General features: G+C 36.1%; 1 protein-coding gene across 1 annotated transcript in view; it reads right to left on the reverse strand.

The window, feature by feature from the left end:
• Positions 1-16,834, reverse strand: part of LOC145660677 (heterogeneous nuclear ribonucleoprotein L-like) — a 214,095-nt gene that overhangs the window by 151,679 nt on the left and 45,582 nt on the right. The gene's annotated exons all lie outside the window — the stretch shown is intronic.

Raw genomic sequence — 16,834 nt, forward strand, 5'->3', positions numbered from 1 at the left:
TATTGAAAAAATAGGAAAAAACTCCGCGTTTTGATACTCCTTGCCGATTTTTATCAAGATGTCTTTCACTTGTGTCTGTAAAAGGACATGTACAGATGTTGTGAGGAATGACAAGGAGATTCATGCTCATATGTGAATGATGCGTTCTGTAGAGAGCGCAGGCTAGTATGAGAAAGAAAGACAAACAATGGAGGCCAGAATGATTGACGCTGCGAAATGAATATTTCAATTTAACGTCCCACGAATATGCTTTTGCCTGAAGGCAGGCCCTATTTATATATTGCGCGCCCCTGTGCTCTAAACAATTTTCCCCCTCCCCCAAAAAAAGACCAATTTTAAGAGTTTCATTCACAGTTTTTGGGGTCGCTGAGATGAATAATGACAGTTTTAATCTCATTCAACTTTAAGGTCATACTCCACTTTCCAGGGAGGTGGCAACATTTTAAAAACTGATCGTAAACGACACATATTAGTATTGAATTCATAGTTTTCGAGGTCGCTGAGTTTATCGGTATCAGTTTTCATGATGTTTAAGTTCGTCCTCACCCCTTGGGGTGGGGTGAGAGGGGATGACTTTTTGCAAAATGATCAGACATGCTAGCTAATTAGTAACTACTGTAATTAGAGCGAATTAAACACATTAGCATATTTTCTCGCGCTTGCGCGGGACTCTGTAGGTTGCTAGTTTATATCATACTTTACTGTGAATCTTTTAAAAAAAAAAAAAAATCAAAAATTTTGCCGCCCTGTGCTCCAGCACAGAATAGAACTTACCTAATTACGGGCCTGTCTAAAGGAGACTATGTTTAAAGCAAGTAAATGATGGAACAATTGGTGGAATGAAAACGTGAGAGGAAACGAGATTACCTAGAAAACCCACGAACACGATGTACACCACAAAGCTCACCTGGCGTTGTTGAAGTTCGAGTAATGAAAAATAGATGCTCGAGACACTCGAAAATAGAAGCTCGAGTAATGAAGATATATTTCAACACTTAATAGTAGACTAGTATTAACAGAAATATGAAATGTAAACGATAAGTAAAAGGCAATGTCAAAAACAGCAAACTATCTAAGGCTATTCTGGTTATAATGATGAGAAATACACTATGAGTTACTGAATGAAGAGTTATAAAAACGGCAAACTGAGTATTAAATTGTACGGGGGGGAAAATACTGTTCTTCAGTTAAGAAAGAAAAAAAACCTGGCTGATTGGAATGGTATACCAATAAGCGTCATCAGGAATAAAAGGGGTGAAACAAAGAATGTTAAATAATTAAAAAGATGTTAGGGAACGGACCAAAAGAAATTTTACTTTCAGTGACATGATAGGAAGTATGATGAAAGGCAAAGAAATACAAAATTAATGGATATAGTACAGGGTGTTTCGAAATGAATAATGGGGTTTCAAAGCTTTGTATTATTTATTACAAGTAAAAATAACACATAAAATGAAACAGCAACTTACACAGTTTTGTACGCACGCATGCGCATGCACTGTTTCCTCTATCTTCCATTAGAAAGCGCCAGCAGCAGAGATGGCGAGTACTGAGCAGAAAGTTTTTTGTTTTACACTTTGCAAAGACTGAATCTGTTCTGTAGTTACAGTGCAATGTGCTTTCCGTATTAATTCACTTGCAATCTATAAAGTGATAACATCCGTAGATGATAGTTTGAAAACACCGGCTTTCTGTGCTAAGGAAAGACTATGGAACGACCAAGAGTAACTGAAGAACGTGTTGAACGAGTGAGTCTTTCATGCGTAGCCCCAAGAAATCAATTCGAAAGACTAGTCGTGAATTAGCAATTCCAGTGACGTCTTATGTGGAGAATTTTAAGACGATTTAGGAAGAGGATTGAAGCTGTCATTGCAACAATTATTCCAAACACATTGATTAAGGTTTAGGAAGAACTCGCCTATCGTCTTGATGTATGCTGTGTGAATTGTGCTCACATTGAACACTTGGAGCAAAAACTGATTAGGAGTTCTCTCACTTGATGAATTATTTATAACTAAGTTAATTGTAATAAATACTAGAAAGTCTTAAAACCACGCTATTAATTTTGAAACACCCTGTATGTGGAAATAAGGATCATAGTATATAGAAATTTCTAAATATGTAGCAAGTGACCTACCACCCATGATGCAAGAATTCATTGTGATCAATTCACTAGTAAAGCCCAATCCCGCTAACCCAAGAAAGTTAACATTTAGCTAACGATTATGACGTAAATTTAGCTGAGGTCTATATGCATTCATCGTTCTAGTCGACCCCCACATTTTTACCTGCCACAGTCCCTATGTTTGATATTTTAACGTACCTATAATTTACAGAATTACATTCACGACGAACTTTCACGTATTTAGTTTCCGCTACGCACACACAAAGTGCTTTAAAAAAAAAAAAAACACACACACACACACACAAAGGTTGAGTTTTCTGCGATGAAAACAGGCATCAATGCGAGACGATAATTAGCGGACAACCGTGGTGTATGGAAGATTCTCAGCTTGAGGTAAATGCTCGTTGCTAATGATGACAGTACGACTTCCAGCCCATTTGGTGTCAGAATGACATCTTCGCGAAGTTTATTACCTCACGAAACACCTAGATTGAGTTGAGTTCCGTATAAAATATTTTCTCACGCTATTATACGTATTGTATAACGAAACTTACGAGTTCGTAACTACACTTCGAAATATTAAAAGATATCCAACTAAACAACAGTGTGAGCATATTACTGAAGTTTAAAACCACTCGGACTACAGTGCAAATATTGATAGCATGATACTTATCACGATACCCTCGTGCAATTTAATCATCACTGTCTTTACACTACTTGTTCACGAAAAATAAATGGCGTGTAACGAAATAAGATAAATCATTAGCGCTCCGCGTAATAGAAGGTTGCGTGTTATTACTCTTAAAATAAAACAAATGTAACAAGCTTTCTGCTTCACCACATGAAAAGAACATTCTCACACTTGTCACGCAAGAAATATATACACAGTGCGTCAGGAAAAGGACTTCTGTCCGCAGTCGGATGCTGCAGTCTCTCAACGGTAGAAACTTATCAGTTAGGAGAGTAATTTTGTCCATGTATGTTACTCACATACTCATGCTACACACATGCCTTAAGGATTGAAACTATACAATACGAAACTGTATTCCACAAATATTAGGACAAAATTTTAATTGATAATCATTCTAAACAGATTTTTCTTTATATATTTAACAATTACGTGGCGAGAGATTACAGAGAAAATAGTTACACCGTCTGGTCAGACTTGAAAGAAAGGTGTAAAAAAGTTAAACTGTAAAAGATCCAAACAAAGGTAGGATTTATGAATTTGGTTTGCAACATCTCACACTGCACACTGAGTGGTGCATACACCTCTCCAGCAGGAAACAGAAAAGTTCTGGTGAGCAAACGGTGTAAGTGGTGCATTAATGGCTTCGAGATCGATATGTAAATAATATTACGGAAAGATCACTCTAACTAGCAGACTGGATAATGGACTAATGAAAGACGTTGGTTAAATGCTCTTATATGTGGAGCATTGAACTGTGTGGTTCAGAAACTTGGACATTACGGAAATTTAAAGAAATATTTAGATAGCTTAGAAATGTGATGTTGGAGGAAGATGAAGATAAAATGGGCGGAGATTAATAAACGAAGATGTTTTAAAACGGGTAGGAGAAAAGAGGATACTTTTAGCCAGCATTCTCCGTAAGAAGGCGAAATGGAATGAGCACATCTTGCGAATAAATTGTCTTCATGCCTCCATGAGGGAAAGGCGGAAGGAAAGCGAGGAGTAGGAAGAACACAACTAATCGGTGACTTGAAAAATAAAACAATATATTGGGATTTTTAAAAAAGCTGAAGATCAAGAAATGTGGAAGAAACCCTTCCAGGCCCAAACCTAAAAACTTCAGTCCTAGGACCTCCCAACAGGCACAGTACTTAAATCATGTACGTGTCACTACTACCACGAAATCTAGAGCTGTGGTAACCAATTTATGACGACATTAATGGCATCGATACTTATATGTTGACAGAGTAAGACGGAGAACAATTTAATCCATATTTTGTCCTGCATGAGGTACTCATAATGAATGAATATGGCCGTGAGGAATTTCTGGCATTTCTTTCCATTGAAGGAAGTGATTCTGTAATGTAATTTATTGCTGTATTATAATTTATTTGAAAAGTGTGAGCATACTTTATTTAAAAAAATGCAAATGAAATCTTTCAGTTCAATGTATCGCGATTATGCTATTTAGCCTAAGAGACGATTAAAGCAAAGGAATGATGGAAGAATTGGTGGAATGAGAAAGTGGGAGTACAGAGAAAACTCGCGGACATGATGTACGCCACAAACTTTCTTGGCCAGGGATCGAACCAGACACTCCATGCACCAGAGATAAGCGCTCTATCACTGAACCACCATGCTTTTTGAGTCATCCTGCAGAAAGTAAAACAAAAACTGGCAAAGCAGTGTTCTAATTTAGGGTTGAGATTAAAAGAAAGCATGTGTGGATGATTCGCTAATGCTCTTAGCCGCGTTAATCAACAGATTGAAGTGAAATCATCGAATCAAGCAGTGTAAGAACTGGGAAATCACTGTTGGAAGAAACACTGTGGCCAAGCGGTGTTTACCTAGCATTATGTGGCCAATTTGGAACTGATTGTCATGGGACTGGCGATGTGGTAACGACAGTTCTTCCAACTGAAAATAATTTCTCAATTCAAGCCCACGTGGATTTTCTTTTACTGAGAAATCCATCATCACCACGTTACGTCACATTATTATAATGAATACAATGAGATGAGGACTAACGACTTCTGGACACAATCTGAATAATTGGGGCAATTATCAAATAAAGGATTAAGATTGTGACAAAAATTCCCTAAAATCGATTGTTTAATAATAATAATTAAAAAAATAGGCCTAACGTCACTCATAATTTTAATAAAACATTATCACTTTCACTCAGTGTTGAAAAAATCTGATTTCATCTCTCTTTTAAACTAAATCAATTTCACTTCGATTAATCAACCCTCCTTCTACTACAAATAATTAAAAACCACATCATCAATAAAAGATAATATATTTTCAGAAATTCCAACCTTGTTTTAAACAGAAACTTCAAGGGAGTTACAATAACATATTTAACAAGGGGTACATACTGTTCGCATTTCCTTTTTAAAATGTTTTACTTTTTCCCTGATGTCGATTCTCTGATATCGTAAACCTAGTGAGAGGGTCTTAAAAATGGTGGGAGAATAACAATTTTAGAAATTATTACGAGAAGAAAGAGAAATTAGTTGGGACATTTGGCTAAGAAGGAACAACAGTTCGAGTTTAAGTGCACAACAGGTACAACTGGATTATTAAGGGTGATCGGTGAAAGGTTTATAAAAAAAGGGAAAGAGTTGTATGTGGTATTTATTGATCTAGAAAAGCCGATCGACCGCATGAATTGGGAATTGTTGCTGGAAGTTTCAAAGATGATTAAGTTGGAATCCAAAGATCGAAGACTCATAAGAAACATATATGAACCATAAGTAAGTGTTAGAATAGGGGAGGAAATGACGAAGGAGACTGCGATTTGAAGGGTGTTCGAGAGGGATGCTGTCTCACGTCTACATTATTTAATATGTATCTAGAAGAGATACGAAAAAGAGCCTACAAAATGAAGACGGCACTTGTGTAGGAGGTAGAATGATTAGATGTATATGGTTTGCAGATGTTATGGAGCTTGTTGCAGAATCTGAAGAGAAAATCAATAAAATGTTAGAAAACTTGAGAAAGGGCTGAAGAATATGGAATGAAAATGAATGTTAGAAAGACAAAGGCATGATGTTTGGAACGAAGTTATCGGTGTCAAATATAGAAGTAGACGAGACGGGAGAAAATAGAACAGGGGACTAGTTTTGGTACGTAGATAGTATTATTAGTGATTATATGAAGTGCGAACGTGAAATAAAAGCAAGGAAAGGAATGGTGAAAGAAGCCCTTACGAGGAATAAAACACTATTTTGTGGGACCCTGAATAAAGAGTTGAGAAAAACTTATTAAATGCTTCGTGTAGTGTTGTACTGTATGGGTCAGAAACATGGACATTAGGCACAAATAATAAAAAAACGACTGGAAGCTTTCGAAATGCGGATATGGAGAAGAAAGGACAAAATTAGCTGGGTTGAGAGGAAAACAAATGGGAGGAAAAGAACAACTTTGGATATTATAAAGAAGAGGATGAGAAATTGGTTGGGACATTGACCAAGATGTAACTGTATCATGAGGGACGTGCTAGAGGGTATGATGGCAGGAAAGAGAGAGAGGGGGGGCGAAGGGGACTACAATTAATGGACGATATCAAAACAGAAAAATCGTACGCGAAGACGTAGAGGTCAGAGGAAGACAGTGGAGCATGGAAGATTCTCAGCTGCAACAAGTGACCTGTCCATAATGACAGAATACGTATGTTGATATCGATTCGGATGACTGGAGTTATTCTGTATTTTCAGACTGAAAACAAGCTAAGAAAGTTTAACTACCTCATTTCGTAGTACCACATTCATATGTTCTCCAAATGTCTTTTGTCTGAGCTACTTCGATAAAATAAAATGGGGTAGTGATTGTGTTTTGACACGGCAACAAAGACAAGAAATTCTGGTAGCCAGTCAATAGGATCAGGCACTAGAAGTTTCAATTTCATCCGATAAATGTCCTACCATCTAACGGCGCGTTAGGTAACTTCTGTTACCTTTATTTCAATAGAAGAAAATTATATAAGGATAGTTAGCGTTAAAGCCACTGTTACTCGTTACGATGTTCAAGGATTGACTTTACTGGCGAACTCGGTCGACACAATCACTCTAGCAATCTGTCAAAAAAGAACTACAAAAATAGCTTTCGTTCACAAGTTGCTGTGTGAAGTAACGTACGTATGAAGTACTAACCTTACAATCTTATAAGTAACGGACGTACTAACATTACAATTTTATGAGTAACGGATGTACTAACATTACAATTTTATGAGTAACGGATGTATTAACATTACAATTTTATGAATAACGGACGTATTAACATTACAGCTTATGATAAGGTACGAACGGAGGTACTAACATTACAATCTCATGAATAACGTACGGATATACGTACTAACATTACAATCTCATGAGTAACGTACGGACGAATATTACAATTTTATGAGTAACGGATATTAACTTTACAATTTTATAAGTAACGAACGTAATAATATTACAATATTATGAGTAACGGACATAATAGCATTACAATATTATGAGTGACGGATATACTAACATTACAATCTTATGAGTAACACATGGACGGACGCACTACATTACAATTTTATGAGTACGGTACGGACAAACGTACTAACATTACTATTTTACGAGTAACGGACGTACTACCATTATAATTTTATAAGTAACAGACGTACTAACATCTTATAAGGCCAATTTGTGTGACCATTATACGACTACCAGGGGTCTATGGTTGCTCACTGGTAGCGCTTTCACTTCTGGTGCATGCGGTCTTTAGTTCGATCCCAGCTCGCGCCAAGTGAACTTTGTACTGGACAAACCACCGTGTGCGTGGGTTTTCTCGGGGTTCTCCCGTTTCCTCTCACTTGTGGGACGTAAAACAATTTTATTTCATTTTCCTCTCGCCTTCTTCACTCCACCATTTCATTCATTTTTCATCGTCACAGTCTCCTTTAGCCTAGCCAGCATAAGCGTGGGGCGTAAAACTTACGGATTTATTTTCATTATAAGACTACCAACATGTTGATCACACATCCCCTAATTTAAAATAGCCGGCTGCTCCATTTTAATCATTTGGGACTTCGTGCCATGAATTTCATTTACGTGAAAGTGACGCTTATTATCCCAGTAATAATATGCTGAACTGCTGTGATAGAAAGAGGTTTAGGACGAAATTGACTTGAAATGAGTGTTCCTTCACTACAGCTCTAACAGTAGTTCTGAAAGTTCATCTGGATATACTGTTTGTATACTTAAAAGTATTTAGAGAAATCGAAAATACAAAACTAGAATACAGAGAAATGACACTTTAGTTCTACATTTTGCAAGACTCAAATTTATCGCGTTCAAATGAAAACGAGTTGCCCTACAATTTATATCCAGTTGCAATAATTTCTTTAGTAGTCTGGTATAGCACTGTTAACACAATGTTTCATTTTATGATAGCCTTCCTCGCATACAGACAATATGTGAGGTAGAGCTGTACAACGTTGTATGTACTTACGGTACGAGCAATGAACATAAAAATGCAATAACACACAGAGATTACGTAGTTCAAAGTCTCTATATAATAGAAAGCACGTATATTGGTTTATTCATTCTATATATAAATTGATAATTACTTCACGTGTTTAGCATTATGATTTACTATTACGTATCAATGATGTTTTACAGTATTTCCAACCCACTTTTATCAATGATCTAATAAATAGGACAAATTATTTCAAGTTAAAATTCTACTTTTAATCTCAGCAAAACGTACAATTAAACATATTATTTAAACGCTTACGTAATGACATTGAAAAAATAAATCAAAATTCGGAGACAATTACACTGAGAAAAATCTGTTATCCGGGCAGTGGTATATTGCACAAATATACGGAATCATTATGTTTACTACGGAAACCAGTATGAAACATACGTTATTCATATGCTACATCCCTACTGCCTTTTCTCCACTTATATGCTACATCATACCGCTGCAGGATATCTGATATCTAACAGTTTTCCGTATATTTTATACGTCAGCTATATGTTATATACGCCCATTTGTATGTGAGATTCTTACCGCCTACATACATTTCTCTGTTTCACAAAGAAATTACGTATAGATGGAACAATTGGAGCATATTATAAAGCATACGTTTTCAGTTATACGTATGCTGAAGGATGTTATAAACAATTGTACTTTAATACCAAAAACTACAGAATTTACGCCATGTAACCTATGTTTTTACATACGCCACCTACTTTTTCCTCTGTGTTTATTCTAGCTTCAGTTATGTATTTGATTTTTTAAAAAATAGTAAGGTTTTCTGAATTGTTTACAGTTCAAAAATATGTAACTAGGTTAACTTCAAAAACCTATTTGTCAACTGTCATTAGTATGCCCAAAGCTCCTGTACAGAGCAAGGTGGTTCAATGGTAGAACTGATCCCAGGCAGTGTAAGTTTGTAGAAGCAACATATATCCGTGGGCTCTCTAGTTTCTTCCTTTATAATCAGTCTCCTTTAGCCTAAAGGACGTATTCGTGGGACGATAAAGCTAGAAATTTCATTTCGCTTCATTTTTGTACACTCATGTCCAAAATGATTGTCGCACATCTATAACTGTCTTCTTGTAAGAATATAATTTGATAATGATGTTGCAGGGTACTTTAAATACTGATACTGTGTATATAATCGGGAAATGTATATTTGTGATAAATTTCATAGGAAAACAATTATAATACGAAAATTAGAATGCGTAAAACAAACTGTTGCTAAATGGACAATAAAGTTTTCTTTTTATTGTTCTTATTTACTGCCCTTTTGACATGAAATTTGCCACATACATGTCTTTGCCGATTATACACATACTAACATTATAAGCAATACCGGGCGAATTCGTTATTAACTTATATTCCTACAAGATCATATTTATAGACATGCGACAATAATTTTGGACATGAATGTACATTAAAATAAATAATAGAAAGAGTAAAGCCATGGCGATTGGAACGAAGGAGTCTGTGTCAAATGTAGAAGGGTTTAGACATTTTACAAATAATAAATCGTTAAAATATTACCACAACTAATATTGACTTATGAAAATACTAACGGTACGCATCAATCACGAACAATTATAGCTGTCAACTCTAACAGAAACTTTCCTGTATTTTAAAACACCATTAAATATAACATGAGCTACTCTTGTCATCAATGTATCTTCAACTCAATCTAAAGAAAATTTTTAACTACTTGGTTACGATCTTCATTTGTCTTTCCTGGCCCGACTATTTCACTTCTGCAGTTTACGGATTAACTCCTTAAAAACGAACTATTCTGACTGACTCCTAACAAAGGCGAGAAAATAAAACAGGACTAGTTCTAGATACCTGAGTAATCTTATTAATGATTATATGAAGTATGAATGTGAAATAAAAGCAAACGATAGGAATGGCGAAAGAAGAAGTCTTTAGGAGGAAGCAGTGTTGGGTAAGTTACTTGTAAAAATGTAACGCGTTACAAGTTACTTTACTTTCTCTTAAAATGTAACGCGTTAGTAACGCGTTACTTGCCCCCAAAAAGTAACTGTTACTTTACTTCGAAAGTAACGCGTTACTTTTAGGTCCGAAACTTTAAAAATGTGAAAAAAATTATGACCAATTTTCCGTACTACTATTACTACCGTTATTATTATTATTATTATTATTATTATTATTATTATTATTATTATTATTGCACGTTCTGAATCGCTTTATGTAAATGCAAGGACATATTTTTACTTTATATATGAACATTTTCATATAATGTAACATTGATAAAATGCCATACTGCGTTACTCGTAGGGATAGACACAAGTGAGTTCGAGCGAGTTTTCTTTGAAATTCGATCCGACTAGAAACAGACATCTTTGAGCTCGACCCGAGAACTCGGCTCGAAAAATTCCCTCCAACTCGACTCGAATTGGGGTCGAATTTCGAGTCGACTCGAGCCAAATCCGGTGTATAGTTTCGAGTACATTCTTGAAGTATATTACATAGACAGTATAATTATTATGAATGACACTACTATTACTACAACTTATATTATTATTATTAATAATAATAATAATAATAATAATAATAATAATAATAATAATAATAACACGTATATAAAAATGAAAGCTAGGCGGTTTGTATTTGAATACTAAAAAACTAGTTGATTGCCAACCTCGGTAGTCGTGATGTCTAGAAGTCAAGGACATTGTTCACGAGCTTCTGAATTTGGGTTGAGGGTGTAGGTTGAGTATTCGGGCTCGGGCCAAACACTGTTAAAAGTTACAGGGCACTGGCCAAATATCTCCAAAACTGCTCTGCCCGGGTTTAGAATTGTCAACGACTCGAGTAGCTCGTCTCACAGCTCATTCACTATCGACCCGAACCGAGAAGTGAACCGAGCCAACAGCTCACCCAACCGACTCGGCTAGAGCCCTCGGCTCAGTTGAGCCGAACCGAGCAAATGGCTCATCCCTACCAAGCCAGCTTGAGCCGATGGTTCACCCCAAGGGAGCCGGCTCGAGCCATCTTCTCAGTTGAGCCGAGCCGAGCTGAGCTTGTTATAAAAAATCCGTTGTGGTCTCGCTATCGAGCAGTGTCCCCTCTTGTGAGCAACACTAAAAGTATTCCATAGTACTGTTTAGCTTACATTTCTCATGGTTTTAGTTTCCCGTGTAATCAGGCCATGATTTCAAGACGACTTAAAACGAACAAGCCACTTATCAAACTCGAGTGGACTCGAAACTCGACGCGAAAAACTGAATCGGCTCGGAACTCGACTTGAGGATATTACCCTTGACTTGACTCGAAACTCGACTTGAATTCGAGTCGAGTTGAGTTTTAGCTTGACTCGTGCTCATTCCTATGCGTTAGAAAAAAAATGGTTCTTATTATTATTCTGCTAAACTAATTATATAATAATAATGTTATGTAAAATTAAAAATACAGAATATAGAGAAATATTACACTACTCTATAATCAACGGGACTCTACGATAAGGAAACTGATCTGAAAGAACTCCAATATAGCATACCATCAGCAAACTATTTTCTAGTAATAAAGTAGGCCTGCTCATCAGCACACAGTTTATTCATATTAACCCCTTACTGTAAATCGTTAATTATGGTACCCTAGTTGTTGATAAATATTTTCCGCCGGGGCACTTCAGACACTTTACTTTTAAATTCTGTCCACCATCATCCTCAGCTCTTAAGAAAAATGTATTCTTTCAAATGTTCGAACGGCAAAATAATTTCGTTCTCCATCTTTATAAAAACAACACCAATCAAAGTAAAATAGACTACTGGTATCATTGCACGCCTAGTTCACTCACTGAATGTATTGATTTGGAGCTGTCAAAATCTACGACAAAATCTTCCAGGTGCTTGCAATCAGTACACGTGATTTCCCTAAGGCTGTCCTCATCTTCCAAAAACAGAAAGTGCACTACGAACTTATCTGTTTCTCTGTGTGTCTGTGACTGTTGGTCACTGACATACGTAGTTCATGCTCGATTGTTTCATTCTGAGAAATTCACTTACAGGAAAGGAACATTTGTTTCCGAAAAAAAAATACATATACTGTAGTTACTCATCCGAAATGTAACGCGAAAAAAGTAACGCAAACTAGGTACGTTACTTAAAAATTTGTAACGCGTTACAGTTACAGTTACTTTGGAAAAAATGTAACGCGTTACTAGGGAACGTTACTTAAAAAGTAACGCGTTACAAGTAACGCGTTACTTGCGTTACGTTACTTCCCAACACTGGGAGGAAGACAATATTAACCCTTAACAGGAAATGTGTGTCAGACACCTATGGTTTTTCTTTGTATTGCATTGGCAACACTGATTCGCTCAATGTATCTGTTTTCTTAGTACCTTACCATTATTTAGTTGTACGTATGACGCAGTAGTTCATTGTTGGCCTTGATGTCTCAGTGAACATTTATCGATGATTTTAGAAAATCTACGGTGTCTGAGAGGCACACATTTCCGTTATCGTATATATATTTATGCGTGTTTATTGGACACACATTTCCTGAAAAGACAGTTTTTCTTTCGAATAGTTTCTGGGGATGATTTTTTTTAACCATGAAATAGAAGCTACAGAAGCTCTTTAAACATACTATTTTGTTTGTGTGAGATTTTATATGTTTGCAACATGAATAGACTTAGCACTTCAGGAAAGAAATGTAAGGAAGAAACTGTAAATACAGCAGATCATAATTTTACGGAAAATTGCAAAAATGCTGAAAGAAGAGGAGGACTTTATGTTAGTATCTTCAAACGATTCTGATTTAGACCTCTCATTTTTTCCTGAAAGTGGAAACTTACCTACTGACAGTGAGGGCGATACTAATTTTGATAGAGTGCAAGGTGTGACTTCAAGTACTAACAGAAGTGTCAATGTAAGCAGCCCTACTCAAGTTTCATGTGATAACCAAGGCCTTAGATACAGAGGTAAAAACAGATTTCTTTGGAATTCAAATGAACCACCAAGAAACCGAAGGGTTCTTCATCAAAACATAGTAAGAGTGATGCCTGGTTTAACCACTTATGCAAGAGATTTGGGAGAAAATCATGGCAAAGTTGATATTTGGTCTACCTTGTGATGATGATATAATTCAAGATTACAACATGAAGTTGGAAGGCGGTCGAAACAGATTTGAAGTAGAACAAAACTCAATCTACAGGTCTATTGACCTATCTGAAATTAAAGCCCTTATTGTTTTTCTAATGTTGTGTTCTAATGTAATGTTCTAATGTAAATCAGGACACGACGAGATGCATTAACTACTTTCAAGATACTGGGACAATCTCTATTTTGAGCTACCATGTCCGTCATACATTTCCAAGCTCTTTTGGACAAATAGCACATTTGGACAAGGTAGCTACCAGGGGCGGATCGGGGGAGGGCGATCGCCTTCCCCCCAGAAGAAACTTATTTTATATATACAAATAAAACCCATCCCAAAGTTTGGAGCCCTTAAAAGTAGCAGTATGACAACCCACCGCCACCCCACCCCCCCTAGAAGTCGGTCCTGGATCCGCCCCTGGTAGCTACATGTGGACAAATAGCAGATTTGCAGGGTACTAATGTGTACAATTATACTAACTTATAATTTTTCAGTTTTTTTTAATGTACTATTTTTATTTATATTCTGTAACTTTTTCCGGATTTATATTCCAACAAAACCGAATTATTGCATGTAATTCTTGTTTATCATATTTTGCTCAAAGTACAAAATATAAAGTTTCATTATTCTTCATTATACGTACTTTATATATATACAAGATATTGCCTTATATATATCCATGTCCCACAGAGAGACATTTCCTGTAAGCGAAAAAAATAACGTTTTCTGTTAAGGGTTAATTTGAAGAAAGTTGAGAAAAAGTCACTCTCTGTGGAGTATTGTACTGTACGGGTCAGAAACATGGACGTCACGTAAAAATGATGAAAAATTACTGGACGCCTTCGAAATGTGGGTTTGAAGAAGAATGGAGAAAATTACCTGGGTTGAGCGAAAAACGAATGACAAGGTGTCAGAAGTAGTGGAGGACAAAAGAACAACTTTAAATATTATTAAGAGGAGGAAGAGAAACTGATTGAAACATTAGCTAAGAAAGAATTGTATCATGGGGGACGTGCTAAAGGGTATGGTGGCAGGAGAGGGGGGGGGGGGCGAAGGACACTACAATTAATGGAAGATATCAAAACGGAAAAACTGTGAAGCATGGAAGCTTCTCAGTTGCGAGAAGCGACCTGCCAATAACGGCAGAATGCCTATGATGATGATCATTCTGTTTCATAGTACATAGAAGTTTTAAAACGTTGCAGCTAAGTGTATTTAATATAATACAAAGAACAGAACAATAAAATATTAATGAACAAAATATAAAAGGAAACAAAATTACTGAAAAGAAATTGGCGAGGTCAAAATTTCTCATGAACATACTTCAATCTTGTTCAACGGATATCCAAAGTACAGATTACCAAAATATTAATACATTGTGTAATATATCCGGTCATTTCAAAGAGGACAGGGATTCGATTACATGGTGTCCTATTTTCTAGTTACGGGCATTAAATCTTGCCATACAGTATATATGTTTCCTGGTTAAGAATAATTTCCTTTTTGCTTTATAGTTAGTATTTTGAAAGTAAAATTGTTCGAAACAGAATTACTCTTATAAATATGCTTCAGTATTTATAATGCGGAAAGTTACTACGGAAGTTAAATGTGTAAATAAAAAAGGCTTATATTCCAATGTAAATATAAACTAGACAACCGTAAATATGGAATAATTTTAAAAAGTTGCTCTGTTTGGAAAGTGAAAATGTATTGGAAAATTTCGAACAGCTCGTTCTAACAAGCATACGCCTTAACCAAAAGCAATAAATGGAAACCTAAAATTTATTGTGCACATAAGTATAAAGTCGTTAGGAACGTTCTACAAAAAGCACAATAGACCGATTACCTCACAGACCTATAGCTTTCACTGACATATTCTGGTTATGAAGTGTACTCACTTTATGTGTTTTACTATTGGTGCTGCCTCATTGTACGGAACTCAGGATAGCCGTTCAGCATTCCGAAGTATTACTGCATAATTGTGCAAAACAAATTCAAGCTACGCTAAGTTATCTGTGGTCCATAATTTGTAAGAAAAATCAAGTACCCTGTCGCGGACTTTGTTCTTGATCGTTACTCCGTTAACTTTCCTCTACTTCATTTGCAATTAAAATACAAGGACATTATTTAATTGCAATGATGCATCAAACTCTTTTTCCAATGTTCATATGAATTCATTATTACATCCTCGCTCTAGACGTGGTTTACGCATTCCAAGTACGAAGTGGTAACAATGAACGGAAGTATATGCACTGGTTTAGCTACTGGTAACGTATTGTAACTATCCTTTGCTTTCAATGAAAATTGTACTATCCACTATCTTATATACAAGACTCTCCACTGAAACTGTGCTAGATAATCATGTGCTGGTTATGCCTATGAACACAATCGGAGAAAAGGCAATAGAATCAGCAGGAAGTATATCTACGATTACATTGTTATAAAGTTACGACTAGCAGAAAACAGTGGCTTATTGTCTACGATAAGCAAAACACTCTAGTCTAGTGATAATGTTTGTTCTCCTTTTACGTCTATAGCATGAAGTACACGATGGGAGCACGCGACTGTCTTCACCTTATAAATGTTTCCTAGTTAAAAAATTATCCGCAATAAACATTTTTTTTTCCTATTTCAATCTACTGTATGTTGCTTTAACTATTCACGGAACGGTTCCTCTCCTTTAATGTATAACGCGACCGAACGGGAAATTCTAATTGCCTATTAACTATTGCAAAGTTTATCTGGTGAAAAGAACTTTTTCAGTAAATACAAATCCGTAAATTCTCAACTACAACTTCGAGACAAAGCTTCTACCGGCCCAGTCCGTTCAATACAATGTTATTCAAGGGGAAGGGGGGGGGGGAAGTAACTCTCAACCTTTCCAGATCCTTTCATAACAGAGCCACACAAAATTATAGTTCTGTACACCGGACTCCAAGGTATCGATTCGATATACAGTGGAGTCTAATTCGAAGTCCAAGGGGACACGAAAAAAATTCGAATTATCTGATATTTGAATTAACCAAAAATTCTCATTTTTAAGTAAAATTAAGAAAACAAAATAATTGTACTGTACATGAAAAACTAATTAACACCTTACCTTTAAAGCACCAAGTTTTTGTACGGAATTAGAATATGAGCCGCGATTCGACATTGTGCATAATGCACATCAATAGATCACAAACGAATCTGGTTACTTTTTTGACACTGCTTTTAGATCAGTTAAAAATAATTGCACAAATGTGTCGTACAAGTGATTTGCTAGTAGAGGACAGGGTTCAAGGTAGTTCACACTTCTACAGATGGGATGGACACTTCCAGGTTATTGAGGAGGAGGGGAGATGCATACCAATCACCTTCTGTCGGATTCTCTATAGCAGGAG

This window comes from Thermobia domestica, chromosome 9 (genome assembly GCF_964235325.1).
Source record: "Thermobia domestica chromosome 9, izTheDome1.hap1.1, whole genome shotgun sequence".
Lineage (NCBI taxonomy): Eukaryota > Metazoa > Arthropoda > Insecta > Zygentoma > Lepismatidae > Thermobia > Thermobia domestica.